Source organism: Apodemus sylvaticus, chromosome 2 (genome assembly GCF_947179515.1).
Source record: "Apodemus sylvaticus chromosome 2, mApoSyl1.1, whole genome shotgun sequence".
Taxonomy (NCBI): domain Eukaryota; kingdom Metazoa; phylum Chordata; class Mammalia; order Rodentia; family Muridae; genus Apodemus; species Apodemus sylvaticus.
In genome coordinates, this window is record NC_067473.1 from 130,254,424 (window position 1) to 130,277,694 (window position 23,271).

The 23,271-nt window shown below is 43.8% G+C and overlaps 1 protein-coding gene across 9 annotated transcripts in view; it reads right to left on the reverse strand.

Annotated features, from left to right (window-relative positions):
* Nucleotides 1–23,271, reverse strand: part of Foxp1 (forkhead box P1) — a 448,446-nt gene that overhangs the window by 163,719 nt on the left and 261,456 nt on the right. Inside the window, exon 1 of one of the 9 annotated variants that reach the window (XM_052174423.1) lies at nucleotides 4,736–4,859. The exons of the other annotated variants lie outside the window; for them this stretch is intronic. The gene's annotated coding sequence lies outside the window, so the exon portion shown is untranslated. Of the gene's footprint in view, nucleotides 1–4,735; nucleotides 4,860–23,271 lie in introns of those variants that run through there. 9 annotated transcript variants of the gene reach the window in all.

A 23,271-nucleotide genomic window follows, 5' to 3' on the forward strand; every position in this document is an offset into this window, starting at 1 on the left:
CAACTACATTTTGGGGTGGGGGTAGGGAAGGTTGTAGCATGGAGCTATTGCTCAAAGAATTAAAAAAACAAAAAACAAAAAAACAAAAAACCTTTCTTTGGAAGAAAAGTGAAAACAAACCAGGCAGGGCTAGCAAGATGGCGCCCGGAGTTAACAACTCGTTTTGCAATTGCAGAAGGAGCAAGTTTGATTCCCTGCATGCACGTTGATGGCTTCCAACTGTAACTCCAGCTCCAAGGAACCTGATGCCTTAGGCACTTAAAAATAAAAGTAAAAATTGAAAACAAAACAAAACAAAAGACAAAAAATTCTGTTATGGTAGGTAGCACACGCCTAATATCCTTAGTACCCAAAAAGTCCAAGGTAAGAGGTTTAGGGTTTGGCTTAGGGCCCGATTTTGGGTGACACAGTGGGACACTGCTTAAAATAAAAGCTGAAGGACCATTAAAAATTAAAATGGGCTTGTCTGATACACAGTTGGGCTCACAGTTATGTTCAGGGTGTGACGGTGATCTCTGGAACTCCCAGTAACCACAGTTTAGCATAAGGCTGAACTTGAGTATCCAAGCATGAAGAAATAATGATTCGTTGGGAATTTGGGGGAATTACTGACCCTGAGAGAATCATCACAAGTCTAAAAGCAGGCGACCCTATTTAAAAAAAAACAAAAACATTAGCATGTCTCCACAGAAGCAGCTTGCAGGCTGGTTAAGAGACAACCATTCATTGTGCTACACCTGGAGCCCTGCTTCACCACCTGCTAGCTGTGTGAGCTTGGGCAAATGACTCAACCTTCCTGTGCCTTAGCTTCCTTATCAGTAAGGATGGGAATAAATTACAGAACCTGTGCCATAATTAACCCAGGAAAAGAAGTGACTGAGGTGGAGAAAGGATGAGACTCAAGCAGGCCACCACCCCCTGCCGGGGACACACTGTCAACATTGGATGGCCTTCTGCAAAGCCAGGTCCTGAGCCAGACTGGAATCCAGACAGTCCTTTGAAAGTTACTTCTTAAATGTAGAGACTTTGGAATCTAATTTGTGTACCCAGGTTCCAACAAACATTACTGAGAAACAAACAACCTAAACAATGGTCTGCGTCCTGAAAATTCTGTTCATATGAGGCGTAGTCCAGACAGTGGCATTCAAGCGAGTTTTTCTCTCTGTGCTTGGGAGCCACAGAAAAAGTCACTGCAGCCCAGGGCTTCAGTTACTCTGAGTATCCAGGGTGAATGAAAGGGGTTCAGATCTTTCATCCACAAAGAAATGGAAAACCCAGAGCAAATTACAACTACCTTTGCATAGTTCACAGACTTGTGTCTCCCCACAGACACACCAACTAGATCTTTTTCTTGGTTAGGTCTCCAATAACTTTCTTAGTTTAAGATTTTTAGTTATATTGAATATTAAAAAAAAATTGCACTCCAACTCTGACCATAAATAGAGGAGAATTTAGCAGGACCTGGCCTACTGCCTGTCCCCATCCCATCACAAACTAGCTATACTTTGTGGGCCAGGTTTTGTTTTTTTTTTTTTCTTTTTCCAGTCCAGAACATTTTCTCATGAGGTGATCTGTAGTCAGAAGTAGCCTGTCTGAAGAGGAAAAAAAGTGTTTCTCCTACTCTCTCAGTCACCCATGGGCAGGTCCAGTCCAGGCACTCACCCGGACACACCCTGGAACTGTAAACTATTTTAACAACAGGACATTTTTTTTTCCCACCTCAAAAGTGGGATCACCTTCAGCCTACTGATGTCCCAAGGGTGTTCCGAGTATCAACAAGTTCACATTAGTCAGGCACTTTGATTTCTACAGACAAAGGGCTCTGTAGAACTACAAAGTATGATTATCCAACCCAACGACCTTTGTGGCGTACCTGAGATGAGGAGATGACAAGGGGGGAAGAAACGGGTTATTGGTTCCCACTGTTGCCCTCCCAGAAGCAAAACTCCCTACCACTCCCAAGCTCAAGGCCGGGCCAGCCAAGTGGAAGCCATGCTGTGTCTGAACTTGGCTTCACTCTTCCCTTATATAGGCAATGAAGAGGGAATCCCTCTGTGTGCATGCTTTCAGTCCACATTCCCAAACAGTATAGGCAAACACAGAGTTCAGCTGCGATTTACAGGGCTGCCTCTGCCTGGGCCAGTTACCAGGTTAGGACCATGTATCTCCCTGTTACAGGATGAGTCTGAGCAAGGGTGGATCTTTGGGAACCCTGCCTCCTTTCCTACAGAAGGTGCCGGCAGGTGTACCTATGTCCTACGTCCATAGGCAACCAGGCCAACCGCACTTGAAAACTGAGGGAATAAAATGACAAAAGAATATTAGCTGGCTTGTTTTATATCTACATTGAATCTAGGCTTGGGACTTTCTCTTAGAAAGTATTGAAAGTACTTGAAAGAATGTAACAATCTTTAAGATTGTGGAAAATATTATACGATTGCAGAGACTAGTATTATATAGCATAATCTCTCTCTGTCTCTGTCTCTCTCTCTCTCTCTCTCTCACACACACACACACACCAGTGTTAGGGATTATACTCCGAGCCTTACGTCCAGCCCTAAAAAGAACTTCTGACAGACACAGAGGCCCTACCAGACCTTTTGTCTCACGGCATGTGAGAGCCTTTAGGGAGGAGCCAAAGACTGGCTGGCATTAAACTATGTTCTTTACTAGCCACAGACACTCAAGATACATGTGCCTTTAGCTGAGCTGCTCAAGGTTGAGCTGTAACTCCCTCCCCCCAAACAGAGCAAGAATGATGACAGAGGAAGAATGTACACAAGGCCCTGGGTTCGATCCCCAGTACAGACAAAGTATGCAAATACTGATAAATAAATAAATACGTTCGCCTTTACCACAACTGTAACAGCTATTCATGATCACTCTGGGCTTCCTATTAAAGTGAGTCACAACACACCATAGGATGATAGTTTGAGGCCCCTGAAGCAGGCATCTACAAACCACTGAACAATAACCCTGAGAAACTGTATCCATAAATTCATTCTTATTACAAAGCCTGGCAAAGTATCAGAAGGAAATTTAAAAGACAGACAGAAAGAAGGAAGGAAGGAAAGAGTGGGCAAGCTCCTGAGTGTAAAGGGTTAACTTGGTTGTCTTTAAAAAAAAAAAAAGGACATGTATAATTTCCTTTTATCCTTAAACAATGCAATTATTATTTTCTATGTATCTGGTAAAGGGCATGGCTTTCAGAGTGGAAAACAAAACAGACGCTGGTCACATGTTTATTTGCCTCACCTCCTCCCTTCCCTTCTGATAAATAATCAAACATGCCATCCAGAAAAAACAAAATCAGCGAGCTGGGAAATTTGATGGTCATCAAGCAGACGGAGATAGCAAGCAGAGCGGCCCCCTGTTCCCACACTGCTGCTCGGCCCACACCTACTCAAACATCTGAGTAAATATCCCCACTCACTCTTTCCATCTTCCCCACAATTACTCCTACTGTTAAACAAATTGTCCTTAAGGCAGTCACAAACCGCAGCCCCCCTCCCCCTCGCAAAGCAGAACAACTTCTGGACATTAAAAACAGCCATCTCAGACACAGCAGTGCACACAGAAACCGAGACTTGTTTATCTCTGTGGCTGTTTCTCCTATTAGATGGTCTGGACAAGTATGAAAATTCTATTTCTTTCTCTAGCCTAACAGATACTGTTGAAAACATTGATGTTTATGGATATTTAGTCTGAGGACTAACCAAGTTCAGAATAATAGCAATTCTCTTAAGATCAAAAGAGCCAATTTTCTACTTCCTGTCTATTCCCTCATCAGTACATAGCTTTAAAAAAAATTAGCACCTGGCTTGCCAATTATAGAGAAGCTGAAGAACAGGGGTGGAGGAGGTAGAGAGGGAGGGAAGAGAGGCCAGAGGGTGGACCAGGGCAGAAAAAGGTGGAACCATTTTTAAAAAGCTCCTACCATGTGTTTGATAGTCATTTCTCCTGAAGAGCCCAGGAGTACCATGGCTCTGCCAGCCCCGGTGTTGGAGCTTCCTGCCACCCCAGTTACCCACAGTAGACACAGTCAGAAGAGGGTCCGATAGCAAAGTTAACAACCATTGCTGGAAGCAAGACAGGCTTTCTCTCTCCCTTCACAGCCTTCTCTGATTAAACAATAGTAATATGAATGAGATAATGACCGTGCGTGTTTCGGCAGTCTGACTTTTATTGGCATGAAATTGGTACAAATATTATCAAGACCGATTCGCCCAGATGACGGTGTCATGATGTCAACCCCGGAGGACAACTCTGCAGAGTGTCACAGGCACCGTCCCCACACTCTCTCAGAACTTGAGATAACATAACAGGAAGAAAAGAAGCAGGCGGCACATACAAGTCAGCAGAGGGAAAGTTACAGTCCACACTCAGCCTGTGGAAGTGTCTGGCAACACTGGCCGATTCTCCCTGATCAGAGCCAAGGCCACATGTGAAATCAAGAGAGAATTAACAAGGAGTTAGCAGGATTCCGTCCTCTATGGTGATTTCTAGGGTGTTAAAGAAGAAAAAAAAAGCCGAAGAAGAGGAGGAGGAAGAAGAGGAGGAGGAGGAGCAGCTTAGATGGAAAGAGGAGGGAGGAAAGGAAACACAGTAAACAACTCGAAGCATCTCATTTTACCCTTTACAGCATGTCTGCCCAAGCAAAGATCCTAGCTTAAAAGTTTATTTAGCCCATTGAAAATGTTCTCCCCCCCCCCACACCCTCCCCCTGGGCACTTACAGAGAAAATGAAGAGTTTGAGGGAGTGAGTCTGTACCGTCTGCCTTTGCAGTTCCGTCTTGCTGTGGAGGAGCTCTGGCTGTTTCTGTGAAGCGGGGTTTGCCGAGTGGTAAAAGAGATGTTTGAATAAACAGGAAGTGCTGAGCGCTGAAGCACACTCGAGGAGAGAGCACCCTGGAACACTGCCCTGTGTAGGCAACCTCGGGGAGGTTCGTCTCCACAGTAGCTGCCCGGGCTCCCGCTCAATGACAAGGAAACCACAAGAATTCCTCAAGTAATTCTTCACTTTCAAAGCTGGAAGATCAGTCGGAGCTTGCAGGTAATTTTCAAAGTTGCACAGAGCACTTAAAGAAATCTATTAATGTTCAACATACCTAAATCACTCCAGGACAGCAAGCAGGGACACAGCCACACGGTGAGCCCTGTAGACCAAACCCTAGCCAAACTCGGCTCCTGCATGCAGGCAAGTGCACACCAACAGGCCTTCTGGAAACCTGTTCTCAAGATATTTTTGTGGTGACATTTACATAGGCAGAATAAGAGAGAGAGAGAGAGAGAGAGAGAGAGAGAGAGAGAGAAAGAAAGAAAGAATATCCAGACCTTGCTGACCTTAGAGGATTTTGGTCACATATATTTAAGATCACATCACCCAGCGTTCCAGGGATGTGCCCTCTCTCTGGTTTAATTATCTTTCCTCTCTGGTCACCTCCTCTGATCTCAGGGAAACTACCCGTGTTCCACACAGCACCCACTTGCCCACTTCCTTACCCTGTCCTAAACTGATTATCAAGGTCCTGTCTTCAGTCACCAGTAGAACCTGACAGGTACCATAAAAAATGTGAACCACGGGAGGTGGAGCAGGTCAGCTTGAAAACTGGGAGGAAGCGTCCAACAGCCATATTCGATTGGAAACAAGGAGATAGCGGAAGGCTTCCTTCCTAAAATGTATTGCTGTTGTGGCTGAGTTCCCCTACCACAGATGCGTCTGATTTGTTATTAAGCATGGAACGCCCGGCCTGCCTGTCAGGCAGGTGCTAATACTCGGCTAAAATAACTCATTGGGAGCTGTCAGTGAGGTGTTTACATAGGCCCCGATCTTTTCTTCATAGAAGGGAAAATTTTTTTTTCTTTACTGGAATTCATCTTCTTTTGATCTCACATTCAAAGCAATGGCAGCTTGATAGACATTCAAGTCTGAAAGCAAATCCAGACGCTGAAGATAAACCGCCAGAATATGACAGGCAGAAGCATCTAAAGCTTACAAAAATGAAGAGAACAGCATGTCGCCCGAGTATTACAATAGCAGAAATCAAGAGACATATTAGGTGGAACTGATCAGCCACAAAAACAGTTCAAAAGGCAGATCACAGAAAAGGGTGAAGGGAAGGGGGTGGGGAGTGGGGGAATGGGATCAGTCTGGTTTTTCTGCCTCACCTCCCTCCTGAGCCTCCAAGGCTGCCTTTCCCTGCACGAGGGTGGAGCGTCCAAAGCAGAGTTTCTTCTCTAACTGGGCTGGTCCATTTGCAGAGGCTACAAAGGATTTGCTAACAATGTGCTTCACGGGGCAGGGGCGAGAGGAAGGCACACGCCCGGGCTTCCTCATGCCACAGTGCACTGCCATGCTGTGTCTGTTACCAGAAGTAGCGGAGGAGACCACACAGCCTGCCCCAGGGGAGGTGGGCAGTCAGGAGGCTCCCATGTAAACCAACCCAGGATGGGACCAACATTCTGAGATAGCCAGGTGGGACTGACTGCAAGAGCCCCACCTGCAGTCATGCACACGGTCAGATTCCTTCAGTTTCAGAGATATGTCACTGATTCACCCCTAGGAGCTATGAAGCTATCTCAGTCAGTCTCTTAAAGGGACGACTTCATGGGCATAAAAATTTTTAAAGAACTTTTTCTTAGAGGCATACAATTAAAATGATTATCTCTTGTTTTAATTAAAGTCAATGCATATAACAACAGAAAAAGACATCTCTGAACAGTTCTGTGCTTGAGTTGTTTAATAGGAAACACTGAAAGGGAAATGGGAGCCAGACAGACTAAAGGACATCTGAATTCTACACAATTTACCCTGCGGTTCTTTTGAAATTGTTTCTTCTGGGGCTGGAAAAGTTGAGATTCTCTTTTTCATAGGATGCTAGGATTTTTAATTGTTACTACTCCTTCCCCCTGCAGTCCATAATAAAATATGGATTTAAAAATACACAACACAACACAATTCCAAGCTGTAATGAGTTGACATTGTGCCTGGTACCAACAGGATTCCTGGATAACTGAGACAGAGCCATGAAGACAAACTATGAGGAGCGAGGCTGGAAGGCTGGGAGGCCCTCGGCAGTTAGAATAGCCAATGAGCTCTGCCTTTCAAATATGTGCTTAGTTTATTCCTAAAAACATTCCATATGAAACCGTGCTATTATAAAGATTACGCTAGTTTTATCATCTTGCCAAGCTGGATAGAGACCCTTGAAGAGGAACTGCTTCAGGCTTTTGCTAGGGAATCCTGTATGGTGAGGGTGATTCAAGAGCCTGCTCAGGGGGTTTCTTCAGCTATAGCCAGGAGGATGACACTGTTGGGAATTCCAGAAAGTCCTTAGGAGCATTGGCCAACAGCTAGCACTCATAGACAGGTGTGTGTGAATTCAGCAATGGCGTTCAACAGTCACACGGGGCCAGTCTCAAAGTCCCTTTGCCCCAGGGATAGGTCCAGAGTTCTAGATGGCACGTCTTGGGAGCAGGGCAGTACAGTCCTGGGGGCCACTGCCCAGGTTCAGTTCTTCAACTCCTTGGGTGTGTCAATACATGGTATATCGGGCTTGCCACATGTTTGACTTTGGGGTAAATATTTTGCACATTTTTTTAACATAAATATTTTCTGTTTTGCTCACAGTCAAAACACGTTATACATTCACACTGTTTGTAAATATTTTCCTACTTTTACAACAAGAATCCCCTTTAAGTCAAAACATGTTTATATTTATTTAGTCAAAACAAATTCTTCATTCAAAACATTATGACTCGTTGCTGACATAGTTTCCAGGTTCCACTAAAGTGATTCAATTACATTCCCAAGACAACAAGCAAACAAACAAACAAACAAACAGCACTTTCCATTCCAGAGTCTAAGCTGTTTTTCTCAAGTCACCTCCGCCCCATTCCTTGGAAGGTCATATATTCAGAGCTGAACTTTTGCTTTAAATCACACTAGATCAGACTCTCCTCTGCTATTCCCTAACACCAACAACAAAAGGACAAGGTAGTTGCTTTTGACATTTTTTCCCTCAAACTTCTCAATTCCACACAACTGTAATTTACCCCCAAACAAGGGAGATTTACCATAAAAGTGAAATGCAATTTCCCTTGTAGATTAGAAAATAAAATTTTCCTCCACAAAGAATGCAATTGCCTCCACTTTGATGCAAGAAGTAGCATTCCATTTCTTCGGACATAAAAAAAAAAAATATGCCAAGTAAGAAGGCCTTCATTAGTATAATTAGATGACTGTTGGGCTTTTTTGATGTAAACAACTTTTGAGATGTCATTTAAAAACCTCATAATAACACCATTAAAGAGCTACCATTTTTAACGGAGAGATTGTCTGCTCAGGGCCGTGGAATGGTAGCCACTCTTCAGGCCCGTCCTTTCCCCCTTTCAGACTTCTGCTGGACTTGAATGTCACCATAGACCTTGAATCTTTGAATGTGAAATGGCTTCACTAATTGCTTTAATTGCTTGAAGATGTGCAGGCAGGTGAAACCTGATCCCCTCGGCCATTGTGGAGACTAAGAACAACACTGGAATGTTTACATAGTGGGTTGATTTTAATAGACAGAAGGGCTGAGTTTAAGACAGCAAGAACACAGCTAATAGGTGACCTCTTAAAGCAGGCCTGCTCTGAAAAAATAATAATAAGGACACACAACCAAATACAACCTTATGTTCCAAAAGGCAGTATCCTAAACACCAAGGTTATTGCCCAATACCTGACATTTCCACCCAAAACACTACACTTAGGAAAATTAAAACAGAAAGAGCGCTTTACATGTCAGTTACCTTCTAAACAGATTAGGATTCCATGGTATTGTAAATAAGCACAGTTTAAATTTTAAATTGCATATTTTTTCACTAGTGTAACACTGCACTGTCTCAGAAGGGAGGGCTTATGTGCCCTCACCCCCACTTACAGCTTCCTGTCTCTTGCATTCTTTTGACTGTAGAGTTGGGGCCACACCCCTTTACACCAGTGCTGTGCATGAATGTGCCTCTCCTTCCTGCCTGTCCTCTTGTCATGTGACCTTGGGGTATGCTTCTCATTAATAGGAACTAAGAAGCCCTTTGTAGTGGCCATTCAACAGTGGTGGCCACATTCCCTGGATGGTTTAATGGTTTGAAATGGACACTGAGGTTTGGTGACAGCTCCCCATGGCTAACTTCTAATGGAAGGCACAAATATAATCACTGTGTGACAGGAAATACGTGTATGTCATGGTCACTAAGCCACAAAGGTCAAGTAGAAACATGTTTATAAGGATGACTAAATAGTCTTTATACATGCAATACATACACACATGGATATGTAAGTATACATACATGTGTGTATACATATACAGATATCCATGTCCAAATGTACATATACATGCACACAAACGGGATTCATGTGTATAAGAATGTTTCATCTGTAGTCAAGAACAGTTCACTGCTGTAGAAGGGAAAAGGTGCCAGACAATAACACAAAGGTTTTAGGGTTAAGCTACGTAATCTGAGGCAATAGATGCACACTGTAAATGAGTTCAGACAAGGGGGCTGCTCGTCCACACAGCAGGGAGCATTGGGTGAGTTCTGCTTAGCGAAGCAATGTAGTGCATTAACTCATGACGATGAAATACAAATTGCAGAAGGAAAAAAAAAAGGAATAAAAAGTCCTTTCAAAGCCATAAACAGTTTTAAATGCTATAAGCTATGAAATAAACACAGGAGTTTCTTTGCCCGGATGATCTGTTCCCCAAACACTGGAGTCAGACTAATGAAACCAAAATACTCGCATAAAATACCCTTTTGAACCATAGCCGCCGCACACGTACTTATCAGCATTTACACCCTTTCCTAAGAGTGAAATCCCCTGGCAAGAAGTAAGTCCTTTCCTCTGAACCAGGAGGGGAGACAAGCATCCATTTAAACAGTAAGTATAAACTAGTCCAAGCCAGCGAGAGGTGCACAGAGGGGGAAGGTAAACAGGCCCCACTGCCTACCCCCAAAATAGTTCCCCTCTGAAAGCTCTCAGCAGCGAGTGCCTGGTACCAAGGGCTGCCCTGTGAGCTGGAAGGGTCAGCAGAGCTATGCTAAGCTGACAGGTTCAGTTTACAGCGGCCAGGACTTTGTTTGGATATACTGGCCTTGCTCACTGCCAGCTTAACGACAGATGGCTAGAAAACTTTCATTATGTTGCACAGGACTGAACTGCAAACAATCCAGAAAACTCTGAAAAAGTTTAACTCCCTCTGAACCGATGTGCCAAAACTAGAGTCTGCACAGGCCCAGGGGGGCTGCAGAAGCAGGCTGAAGGCAGAACCTGCCAAGTGGAGTTCAGGAGACGCCATCCTTGCAGGCTGCAGAGCTAGGGAGAGCTACTGGACGCTTATTTTAACTGTTCAAAGTCCAGGCCTTATAAGGACTTGCACCCATTGTGCCTTCTTGTATTTTATTTTCCCAAAATGTAGTGACAGACTTTCTTTTCCTTCAGAGAGAAAAATCTTCCAGACAATTCCCAATTCCTAAGCTCTCTTCCTGCCTCCCCTTTATTCAGGAAGCTGGCAGGACTGCTGAGTCTCACCCCAACACCTAGATTTAAATAGGACTTACCCAAATCTGTGTATAATTTAAATATTCATTAAGCCGATTCAATCCCCACCGAATCCTAGTCTCTTCTAATGCTTGGAGACAGGTTATAAATATACCTTCAAAGGTTTAATTCAATTGGCAATCGGAGAGGTCTTATCACTGGAAATATGTTATTTTCCTATTATTCAAGAAATGAACAAATGTGTTCTCCACAAATGTATTTTAGAAGCTACCCTTTGCTGTTATTGAAAGAAAATTGTGTTTATGACTCCTTTAGCATAGTGTAAACTCATAAACGTCAACAGAGAGTACAAGGAAAACTGTCAACTAAATATTGTTTCCTTCACGAGCTGTTCTTCCAAGTCAATTATGCCTTTCAACTTCTGGGGCATTGTATGATAAACTGGCAGTAAAAATCATTCACATTAATATACCATGGTGCCTTGCCTGCAAAAGGTAATTAAGGAAGTAAATGACTCATAAGAATAGACATATTAGCTGCAAAATGAAAGGCAACTGAGCTGCCACATAAAAATATGTACCATTAAGATACCGCATTTTCATATTCCTGTAATCAGCTCCAGTAGACTAATGCTTATTTAATCCAGTTCTGAGCTAAGTCCATCAACAACTGTTTTTCGCTGTTTTCTCCTTGACTGAACATTATGAGAGCAGGTTTGGAATAAATACTGCAATGAGATTTTTGCATACTCAATTGAAGAACAGGTTTTTACATTTTAAAATCTATTTTTCTTTCCCTGAGAAATACATTTAAAAAAAAAAAAAACAGATTACTGGTGGTAAAAAAAAAAAAACAAAAAAAAACCCCATACGTAGCAAGTTAGATGTGCCTCCTTAACAGGTAGGGCGTCTGTGGAGAGATCTTTATTTCTATATTCACCTTTTCTGGGAGGCCAGGCCTCCAGTTCCCAGGCCCCTGTTTCCTAAGTGAAGCCCTCTTGTTAACAATGTCTTCCACAAGTATTATGGCTCCACAGGCAATTCATGCTTCAGCAAAGGTGGAAGGAGACTGCAAGAACTGATGGGAGAATTGATGGGGGGGGGGGTTGATGGTGGAGACCTCACCAAAGCCCAGTCCTTATAGAGCTAGTCACCTGATAGACAGATGACCCTTCTCAGGGAGAATGGAAAGTAGCATGAAACTCACCACTCCCTTGTCCAATTTCATGTCCCCATGTCTGATTCTCCATACCTCTTTCTTTCTTTCTTTCTTTCTTTCTTTCTTTCTTTCTTTCTTTCTTTCTTTCTTTCTTTCTTTCTTTCTTCCTTCCTTTTCTTCCCCCCCTCTCTCTCTTTCTCTCCTCTCTCTCTCTCTCTCTCTCTCTCTCTCTCTCTCTCTCTCTCTCTCTCTTTTGTGTGTGTGTGTGCTTTGTGGTTTTTTAAGACAGGGTTTCTCTGTGTAACTCTGGCTGTCCTGGAACTCACTCTGTAGACCAGGCTGGCCTCGAACTCAGAAATCCACCTGCCTCTCCCTTCCAAGTGCTGGGATTAAATGCGTGCACCACCACCACCCAGCCATGGCCCTTATTTCAGGGCATTCCCAATAGCTCATTCTAGCCCAGTCCCAGAAAAACCTTATCCATTCAATTCTGAGATGTTTCTGTGGAGGTAAAGCTGCCCATCTTTCTTCTTCTCTGAAACCTTGATCTTCATCAGTCATGTGCACTGGGGATCAGTCTGGAGGTGGGGGTTCCCACTTCTGTGGGAACTGGAAGTTTCTGTTGTAGCTACTCCAACATTGGCCTTCTGATTTAATTTGGATGTCTGTTTGTATACCTCTGGCTATGGTAGCAGTAAAAATTGGCCAACCAATTATTGCAGTTAACTGTTTTCTGTGAAGTTTCTTAACAGTGCACCCACACTCCCCATGGGCTCAAAATGCTTCTAGACAGCGTTCACAAACTTACTAAGAAGCCACAAAGAGATCTTAGCTTGCTTGCTTTCCAGAAGAAGAAAGGCTTTCAAGAAAAGGAAAGTTCTAGATTTCTATAGGAGGTGGGATGCCCCCTTGGCATCTAGAAGACGTTTTTGTTTTCAAAATTGATAAACAGCCAGCTAGGTGCTTGAGAACAGTCCAGGTCAGAAGAGCAGCCCGACACAGACCCCTTGCTGTTCATTTATCTTTTCATGGCCCGGTGAAGGCAGGGAGCCCACCTGGGATAGGTGGACTTCAGCTTGCAATGCATTGTTGCATCTTGTTGGAGCTGATACTGCATGAAACAACAATTAATGAACTCTAGTCCTTTCTCTAATTAAAGAACAAAGGTCCTTATGCTTGCAGAACAGCAGGGAACAACACACTTGGGGAGACTTGAATGCTTCTAATTGCCTTCAAATGGAATTCTTGAGATTTCAGAACATAATAGGATCAGGAACTAGGGGCACTCTGCACCATCCCTTATAAATAAGCCTTCACAGAACCCAGTTAGCTGTTAATAAATACACCGTTATCAAAAATGCAAAGTTAGGACTATAATGCCCTCAACCTTTGTATTCCTGAAAATTAACCCACACGCACGAATACAATGATACATGAATTAGTTTGTAAAAAATACATAAAAAAAAATAAAAGAACCTCATAGGAAAATGAAGGCAAGGAGGCAGCTCCACTGAGCCCAGTATTCATCAGACCTTCAGCAATTTGGTTTCAAACATGTAATTAAGAAAGATAACCCCCAGTTTTCATCGTCATTAGAGGCTTTGGGTAATAGAATACTCTCTCCAAAGTGTTACAAATACACCACACTTCTAAATAACCTGCCTGGAGAAAGTACACTCTCTACCAAGGGCAAAGCTGCTGTGCTGAGAGAAACAGTAAATGACAGGCTGGCGTTCAAGGCCATTAGCCGCTATCGGATAGCAGCACATTCGCTAGCACGCGACCTGTGAAAAATCTGAGATCTCTTTAAATCTTTGAATTGGATTACTGCATTAATTCTTAAGAACTGCAATCCCTCAACCAAGTCAAATTGCCCTCATTAACAGTGGAAAAACTGCCTCTGCAATAAGTATTTCTTAAAAAAGATATTTATTATCTATAATCACTTTCATATACTTCACCTCAAAATCTAACCAAATAATGCCAGCAACTCTGAAACCCTCATCCCAACTTCAAATATTAATTTTGAATTCAAAATCAAATAAAAATAAGAATGAAAGCATTTGCTCATGGCTTAAATTTACTTCCCATGCACCAGACATTTCCTTTCAGTAGCCAGCTGCAGTTTAGAGGAGAGCTCTGGAGGAGAGCAGGTAGGTGCCCTCGGATGACTGGGGGAACAGCAGTCTCACATGTCCTGTGTTATGGATGGCACATGGACAGAATTCAATCACAGACTGGGCTCTTAATCTATGCTACTGTAACAACTGGCACTACAGATTTCTCTAAATCACACTCAGAGAATTAAAAGGCAGGCAGAAGAAAGGCAACAGTAGCAACGTAGTGCCCGGTGGGGGAAATGACACCTATAACAGATATTTACACCAAAAGCTCCCTCCATTCTTCCCACATCAGATTTGCTAAGAATGACCAACCTGTTGTGAGAATGAATGTACTGGCCATGTCCTTTTAAAGCAGTGGCTTTGGACTTGTGGGTTGTGACCAGTCAAACAACCCTTTCCAGAGGGTAACACATCAGATAGCCTACATATCAGATATTCACAGTAGCAAAATTGCAGTTATGAAATAGCATCAATAGTAATTTAACAGTTGGAGGCCACCACCACATGAGGAACTATATTAAGGGGTCTCAGCATTAGGAAGGTTAAGAATCACTGCTCCAGAATGTTGGGATTAAAAAAAAAAATGGAGGCAGGTGAGCTCAATGGTCAATTCCATCATTCTTCCCTAGAGTAACCTCAGCCATCTCTCGGCCTGAGTACACTGGAACAAATTCTAATCCTTTATAAGCAATGGCAATCCCTAAGGACTGTTCTCCAGCATCATGGTGCTACATCTGCTAAGTTCCCTGCACCACTGGCCAGGGTGTGAAGGTCTACAAACCAGTGAAGTTGACCAGGTATGCTGGGGCCTGAGAGTGAGCTGGTCTGGCAGCTCTGGAATTATTGAACCCGATTATTTTTAGAGCATGTGTTACAGAATGGGAAAAGGAAAAGAGGTAGTGGTTGCTTTCCAAGCTGGCTAAAAACCAGTGCTTCTGAACAGCTACAATAAAATGCTAACTGGAGTTCCTAGTAAAAACCCAGAAGCCTGACAGGTTCCAAAGTGCCTTATGATTCATAAAGGAACTCAGATAAGCTTTGCTCCACGTTGTGTCATTGTGAAATGTGCTTATCTACAAAAGATGTGAACATAGGCAGTCCCTATTTAACTTATAAGGAGGAAAAAATCAATTAAATGGAGCATCCAAACGCAGCAGAGGGAAGGTCCTAGGAGCTTAGAGCAGAGTGTTTCTAGCAATCTTATCATCTACTGCAGACTTTAAAACTATCTGCATCCCATTCCAGATGTGCAGAGACATGCTTAAGAGAGTTCAGTTTAATAGTCATGTTAAGAGTATCTTTCAGCCTCAAGAATGCATCGAGAATTTGTGTTTACTATCCTTCTACCCTGCATGGTGGGAATCATCTATCCACTTTTCAGAGGAAATCAGAGCCTGGCTGGGCTCATGTGTTTCAATGCTTAATTCCCAGGGGGTGGCACTGCACTCAGGTTCAGCTAAGGGTACTTAAATGGTGGACTTTGGAGCTCTCCATGGCTTCTCTGTGGGTCTTTGCTATGGCTGTCTGAAGAAACAAACCATGAATGGAAGGAGACAAAGGTGTCTGAGTCAGGGCACTGAAAACTCTGAATACGAAGTACCTGTAATCCTAGCACTGGAGAGGCCCAGGTGGGAGAATGGCAAGAGTTGAAGGATAGCCTGGGCTACAGAACAATACCCTTTCTTGAAGAAGAAGAAGAAAAAAAAAGTAGAATTAGTGCTATGAACCATGGGCCAACCCAAGATCCTGAGGCTCAGCACCTGCTCCTTCTGGGGGCACCCCAAGTTCTTCAGCACAGTGCAGACACTGTTCCTCTCAGCCTCCGTCTGCAGTGTCTCCCATCTCTGAGTGCTTTATGATTGTCAACCAGGTTCTTGTCAAACAGTAACTGCTTTCGCCATGACCTCATGAGTACCTCAGTTTCAGATTCTAGCAGCACATGGTAACATTAACCATTCTCCAGTCCCAGAGTCATCTCCGAATTCACAGGTCATTAATCATAGACGGCTTCATATCTACTGCATGCTGAGCATGGGCCTTCGGAATGAGAGGAGGACAGAGCTGAACCTTCCTTTCTTGACACCCCACACAGTCCAGCTGGAGTGAGAGTTAAGATGCAGGCAGAGACCTGCTACTAAGAAAGATAAGAGAACCACACTCCAAGAACAACTTGAACCACTGCCTGGATTTCACCCTAATGACATTAAGTCATCTGGGAATTCATCTATGAGCAGGTGATAGTTAAGAGAGAGCAGAGAAGGAACCAGACAAGAAAAGATGCAGAGGGAAGGCCCTGGGAGCTGAAACAGAGATAGCAAAGAAGAGAGAAGTTGAACAGTTAGTGATACACCACTCTCCAGTCAACTAATACAACATCTGGCTCTCTTAGAACGACTGACATATACAGGTCACAAATATGCATATTATTAAACGGTCTAATAAGTACAAAACACATCTTGATGGCAGAAACCGAAACACTTCCTAAAATTATCAAAGCATTTACATAATTACTATGGAAACATAAATAACTCAGGCTAGCTCTTGTTTTTATGTCTTTACCTTTGTTTAAATTGCCATATAAAAGGGAAGGCAGGATTTTAAGATGAGCCTAGGTTCATCTTAGAATTACAGGACAGGTTGCAACCCCTTCCCAGGAAGTCGGTCAGTCACAGTAGAGGTGTTGATGCTGGGGGACTCAGCAACTGTAAACAAGGTCATAGATCAGCAGGCCTTAAGAGAGGAGCTTATCTGAAGGGGCCTGTCAGCATCACGTGAACCCTTTAAACTGGCACTTGGAGATCAGAAACAGAGGATGTCAGAGATCGGAAGTGTAAGAAAGATCGCCTGGATGCACTGTCACTGGCTTTGTGATGAGCTGGTCATGGGGCAAGAGATGATGGGAGACTCTAAAGATGGATGCAGCCTTGGATCACGTCAACGATCAGCAAGGGAATCAGAACCTTAGTCCTTCAACCATGAAGTCCATACCTCTGTCTTTGGCAAGAACCCAAGAACCCAAGAACCTAAGACCTTCACCTGTGTCTGCTGATCTCCTAAGCACACAGCCTTCCCGACCTACAGAAGCACAACCTACCAAAGACAAGTTCAAGTTGCCATATTGGTGGCAATATATAATGTAGCAACAAAGGACACACATTAAAGTATCAGAGGAATGCTGTAGCCCAGGCCAGTCGTGTCACCCCCGACCCCCTGTCCCATGCCTTACCCTCTCATCTGTAAGAACGGACATAACAGGAAATGGTTTTGGTGGTGCAATTTAGAATCCATGTAGGTTATTTTGCTTGTGTGGGTTTGAGGTAGCCTCTCCTGTAGCCTGGGTTGGCCTCATAGCTGCTATGTAGCCAAAGCTGACCTTGATCCTCCTGCCTCCACCTCTAAAGTGCTGGGATATCAGGCATGTGCCATCAACTTTGGGTGGCACAGAGCCAAGGATGAGCCGAGCGTTTCATGCATGCTGGGCCAGTACCCTCCCAACGGAGCTCTGTCCCAGCCCCCGCATGGGTTTTTATTTTGTACTATTTCCTTCAGGAGCCACTAGATAATGAGTATCCTCTTCCAATTATTCTAATTACCTATGCTAATAATGATCAAGGCACGAATTCAAAATCATCTCTGGCTACAGAAGAGAAAGGACACTATAAACCCTTCTTGATGCTTTCTACAGCCCACGCACAGAGTAGGAAAAGATACTTCCCTGGGAAAGGAGACGGGAGGTAGGAGACAGCAACCAGACTGCCCACCATCCATCCAGGAAGGCAAGGGAGAGCTCTACCTGGCCCTGCTTTCTCCACACGTGAAGTTTGGAGAGGAAATGATGCTCTAACAACACCTGTTACAGCTGTGCCGAAGAGTTAGTGGTTTCAAACATATACAGTGCTTCTTAAAAACTGTCTCAGGTCCTGGGGAAACCATGTAAATGTTCCTTTTTTTTTTTTTTTTTTTACTTTTATTATGGCCCAGCCCAGCCAGACCCAACCCAAAAAGTTGTCTTCAAAGAAATTTGGAAGGTGGTATTCAGTAAATACATAAAAATAAATTTATAATAAGAATTCTAACACTGATTCTTATTGGGGACATACTAAAACCACAAAAATGAATGAAAAAAGTGAGACACAATGCCAGTCAGATGTGACCCTGTAATTTCAATTTATTTCAAAGTAGGAGAGGTATAGGTATGCCCATGAATTGGATGTCTGCCTTTCAGTAACTTGTAGTCTACAATCATCTAAAAATATTAAGCAGGAATTTGTCAAAGGTAGCTCACAAATTATGAGACCTTATTTTTCATTCTGAAACAAGGTCTCTACAAAGCCCTTGTGGTTCTGGAACTACTATGTAGCCGGCTGGCACTGAACTCCTGGGGCTCTGCCTGCCCCTCCCTCCCCAGTGCTAGGACTGAAGGAGTGCCCCACCACGACTGGGCAGCTCACACACCTGACACTGCATGGTAACTGCAGCAGTATGAAGACATCTAATGGCATCCTGCTCCATCCCACCTGAGAAAGGACACACTTCTGTCCAGTGCGTCCATGCTGTATGCACTGCCCGCCCACTAGTGTCAGTCAGCAACCATTTCATTTACTATGACATCATACTGCTTGTGCTTGCCAGACCCTTACATCACTTACTAACGACCCCCAAACACAAGAGCAGTGATCCTGACCATTCAGAAGAAAAGATGAAGGGACCGTGAGAGCCCTTGACAAAGATAGATGGGACTTTCACATGATTTTTATGCCAGCATACTCTTAGAAATATTCTATTTTACTACCAGTAGCATTGATCTTTCATTTCACTAATTAACAGATCAACTGTCATAGACACAAAGTATGCAAGGATAAGAATTATGTCCACCGTCAACTGAGAGCCTTGGAATATAACCCAAGGAGAAGAGTAACTACTCCATTCAAATCTTTTGCTTTTTTTTTATTTTATTTTATTTATTTATTTATTTATTTTGAGACAGGTTTTCTCTATATGTAGTCTGGGCTTCTCTCCATATAGAAAGCAGGCTGGTCGTGAACTCACAGAGATCCTACTTCTTCCTCTTGAGGTGCATTTGAGACTTAAAACCTTTACCGCTTCTTTTTGTTTGCTTGTTTGTTTGTTTTTTGTTTTTGTTTCTTTTTTCCGAGACAAGGTTTCTCAGGTGTGTAGCCCTGGCTGTCCTGGAACTCACTCTGTAGACCAGGCTGGTCTCAAACTCAGAAATCTGCCTGCCTCTGCCTCCCAAGTGCTGGGATTAAAGGCGTGTCAACCACCGCCTGGCAGCCTTTACTGCTTCTTAACAAGTAGATTGAACAAAACAGAAAAGAGGACCTCCCTGACTGACTTAGTTAGGGTTTTACTGCTATGAACAGACACCATGACCAAGGCAAGTCTTATAAGGACAATATTTAATTGGGGTTGGCTTACAGGTTCAGAGGTTCAGTCCATTATCATCAAAGCAGGAACATGACAGCATCCAGGCAGGCCTGGTGCAGGCAAAGCTGAGAGTTCTACATCTTCATCTGAAGGCTGCTAGCCAAATATTGACGTCCAGGCAGCTAGGATGAGGGTCTTAAAGCCACAGTGACACACCTACTCCAACAAGGCCACACCTCCCAATAGTGCCACTCCCTTGCCCAAGCATATACAAACCATCACAATGATGAAGAAAATGTAAGCTATTTCAGCAAGTGGGTCAGAGACAAGACATCCACAATTAGATGTCAATAGTAACTGAAGACCAAGGCTGGCTCCCCTAATGTGTACTTCCTGACTCTGTGGCCTCTCTACTAGGTAGGACAATTAACAGTGTAATAAGGTTTCCCCATCCTCACTACTTAGACAGACCAGACACCACCAGTGAGGGTATGATGTGGGGCACCAAGGTGGGGCATGAAATGTCCAGCCAGCCAGCCAGTCAGCAGTGATGGATTGTAACCTAAAGCCAAATGAACCCTTTCCTTCCCTAACTTGCTTTTTTGGGTCATGTTTATCACACTGACAGAGCAAATCAGGACACAGACCATGGGCAGAAGTTCAGACCGATAGGGTGGACTCGGAAGGAGAGAGCACACTGGGTAAGAGCTGTCACACAGACATACTTGTGGGGTCACAGGTACTATCGGGGAGGATGATAAGGACACTCCTGCTTCCACACGCCTGGTACCATCCTACCAAGGCTGAGTTCTCCCCTCTACCTCCTGCCCCTGTCAACCATCAACAAAGTTTCTACCACTATAGTTTTGAAGGATGTCATATGCATGGGTCTGCCCATTGAGTTTGTCACCTGATGCCACTATGGAGACGTGGCGGAAACCCTGGGAGCTGGGATCTAGTTGGAAGAAGCAGGGGTGAGGCCTGGGAAGGCAGACATTTCCCCTGTACCCTTCTTCCATTTCCTCCCTCTCAGCCTCTCAGGGCCTCTGAAGTGAGCTGCTCTTCTCTGCCACATGTTTCTGCTGTGAGATTCTGCCTCACCACAGGCCCAGAGACACATGAATCTTCTCGCTCTAGTCTGTTCTCCTCAGGTATTTTGTTACAGCAATGAAAAGGTGAAATGCAGAGCGACTGTTACTCACCAGAGTCCTCTAAGACTGTTCTGATCGGTGGGGTCCAAGTGGCCCTTCTGCTATTCCTGTTGGCATTAACCCTTTGTAGAGGGTCCTCAGAGTGCCTGCTTCTCTCTGCTGAAGCATTTTTGTGAGGTTTTCAGCTTGGGACAACTATACACAAATCCTTTAAGATGACTCACATGCTATTTTGTGTATATTTATACACACACACATACACACACACACACACACACACACACACACACACACTCTTAAAACTCCAGAGCACGAATGCTTGGCAATGTGATAGCATTCTTCTTCCTCCTCTTCTTCCTCCTCTTCTTCCTTTTCTTCCTCTTCTCCTTCCTTTTCCTCCTCCTCTCTCCTTTTTAAAAGAAACTATTTTCCAATATGGCCATGTCCTTTTCCATTTCCACCATCAAGACACAAGACTATTCTGTCTCCCGTTGCTGCAGCTGTCACACCAAAGCCTTTACTCCGGCTTTTTCAATAAGCACATAAGGATCAATTTCACCATGACAGCATCCCTGCCTTCTTCTATCACGACTTTACCATAAAGTAAGAGAAATATTTTTTTTTTTTGAGGCTGGTCTCATACAACACAGTCTGGCCTTTCTGTAGCTGAGAAAGACCCTGAAGCTCTCATCCTCCTGCTTCCAATTCAGGAGAGCTGGGATCAAAGGCTCCCACCACTGTGTCTTCTTTTGTGTCATTCTAGAGACTGAATCCAAGCAGGGCTCCCTGTTCCCTGTATACCAGGCAGGAATTCTACCAACGGAGCCATATTCCTAGCCCCAAGAATAGCTTTTATTTTTCAGGACAGGGTCTGACTATGTATTTTGGCTAGCCCAAAACTCACTATGTAGACAGGTGGGCCTCAGGCTCTGAGATGCCCCTGACTCTGCCTCTTACAATGTGTGTGGCTACCTGTGACCTTTATATGCTCACACGCCTTCATTATAGCATTTTGGTAAATGGCTGGACATGTTCTCTGCCATCTATGAATCGCCCATTAGTTAGTTCTTTCTTCAGTGTTTTCGGGCACTTTACCTAGTGTATGTGCAGCTCCTCTTCAAGATGAGATTTAACAACATTTTCTCCTATATATATTTTTCCCTCCATATATACATTAACCTTATATAAAATTCTTTTATATAAAGCCAGTAAGGAAAGACTGAAAGGATGCTTGAAGCAGTTCCTAGGAAATAAGAAGTGCAATGCAGACTCTGTGGATGGGTCTGCTGTCTCCAGCACACAGGAGGACAGAGTAAGGCCTCAGTGGCTGGGGAAGCCGTCCCTTCAGGGTGATGCTTTTAAAGCTGTGACTAATGATGCCACGTAAAGGTGATGTCTTCTTGTTCTCTGTTTTTAGTGCCACTGAACCATTCCAGGTAATAAATCAAAGAAGCCACGGTGGCTATTTGTATGGTGAGATAAGGGAAATTAATTTCAATGCCCAAACATGGATCTCCTTATATTAAAAAATGACTTAGCAAGAGTAGCCGTTTTCTCCAGGATGTACTGGATAGCACACATGCATGGAGCCAGTTCAATCTGGGTTCTTTCTAGGGAAACAGGGAGGAGGAGCTTGTAGGATAAAGGGCAAGGTTAATTAGTTAATATAATTGCTGTTTGAGCAAATCAAATGTAAGAAATACATCCACATCCAAAAGGGGGATTATAGTAACACCACCTCCCACAGTCACTCTTTCCACTCAAAAGATCTACTAGGCTCTACAAGGGACTCTCATTTCTTTGAAATTCAGACACTTGAGTTTCAAATGTGTCAAAATGTGAGTGAAGGTCTATCTAAGGAGAGACTAGTTTTGCATTGAGCAGAGTGGAATGCCTATGCTGTGCATGTCACATGATGGTTACGGCGTGGAGTAGATATTTTGGCTGTAATACTAAGGGGGAGCAAAACAGAGAAACGCCTGGGGATGCCTCTTTGTCTTGATTCCCAGGGGCTTTAAGATGTCCTCTCCTCTGAACACTACTTGGGTACAATGAGAGCCGTCCATAGACACCAGTGAGCCTGGCTCTACCTGCTGGCAATAAGCAAGCCAGGTGATTACATGTCCGTCCTTACTGGTGGCAGTCCTTTTATGTTACAGTTTCAAAATGCATGTATTCTATGTGCCAGCATGGCTGGGCACTGTAGCCATGATAAGTAGATCTTAACCACTGCAGAAGTTTCTATGTAACTCTAAATCACTAATAGTCTTAAGTGAGTGCACATAGCCCCACCCACCCCAGCCCGTGTGTGTGTGTGTGTGTGTGTGTGTGTGTGTGTGTGTGTGTGTGTGTGTGTAACCCTCTGTTTGCTTTTCTTCAAACTCCTCAAAAATCTCTTCTCTGGCTAACTGTGGTAGAATAAGCCTATAATGTGGGAGAGCTGAGGTTACAAAACCAAGAGGGTTACGTTAGCCTGGGCTACATAAGGAGTCCATGTCTCCTGTAATTGTCAAGAGCTAACTGATCATGTCACAAGAGTTCCAAGACCCTGTTTATAAAAACAATGGCTGGAGATGAGGTTCAGGGCTGAGCCAGTGCTTAGACACAGGCAAGGCTCTCTGCTGGTGGCCAACGCCATAAAATAAACCAAAGAACTCATTCCCACAGTGAAAGCCCACTGAAGTCACTAGAAGGAATTTGCCCTTTTCACTCTGTCTTCACCTCGGGATACATCCATTAAGGTCCTGACACGGTGGTGTCTTCATAACTCTCTCCCATGCACGTGCTCTGTTCTGTACTAGGTACAACCTGCTTTGCATGTGGACACATGGGACACCGGGGCTGCTGGGAGAAATCCTTCCCATGTGCTGAGAGACATTCCAGCTCTATATTCTTCTTGCAAAAATAGCTTCTT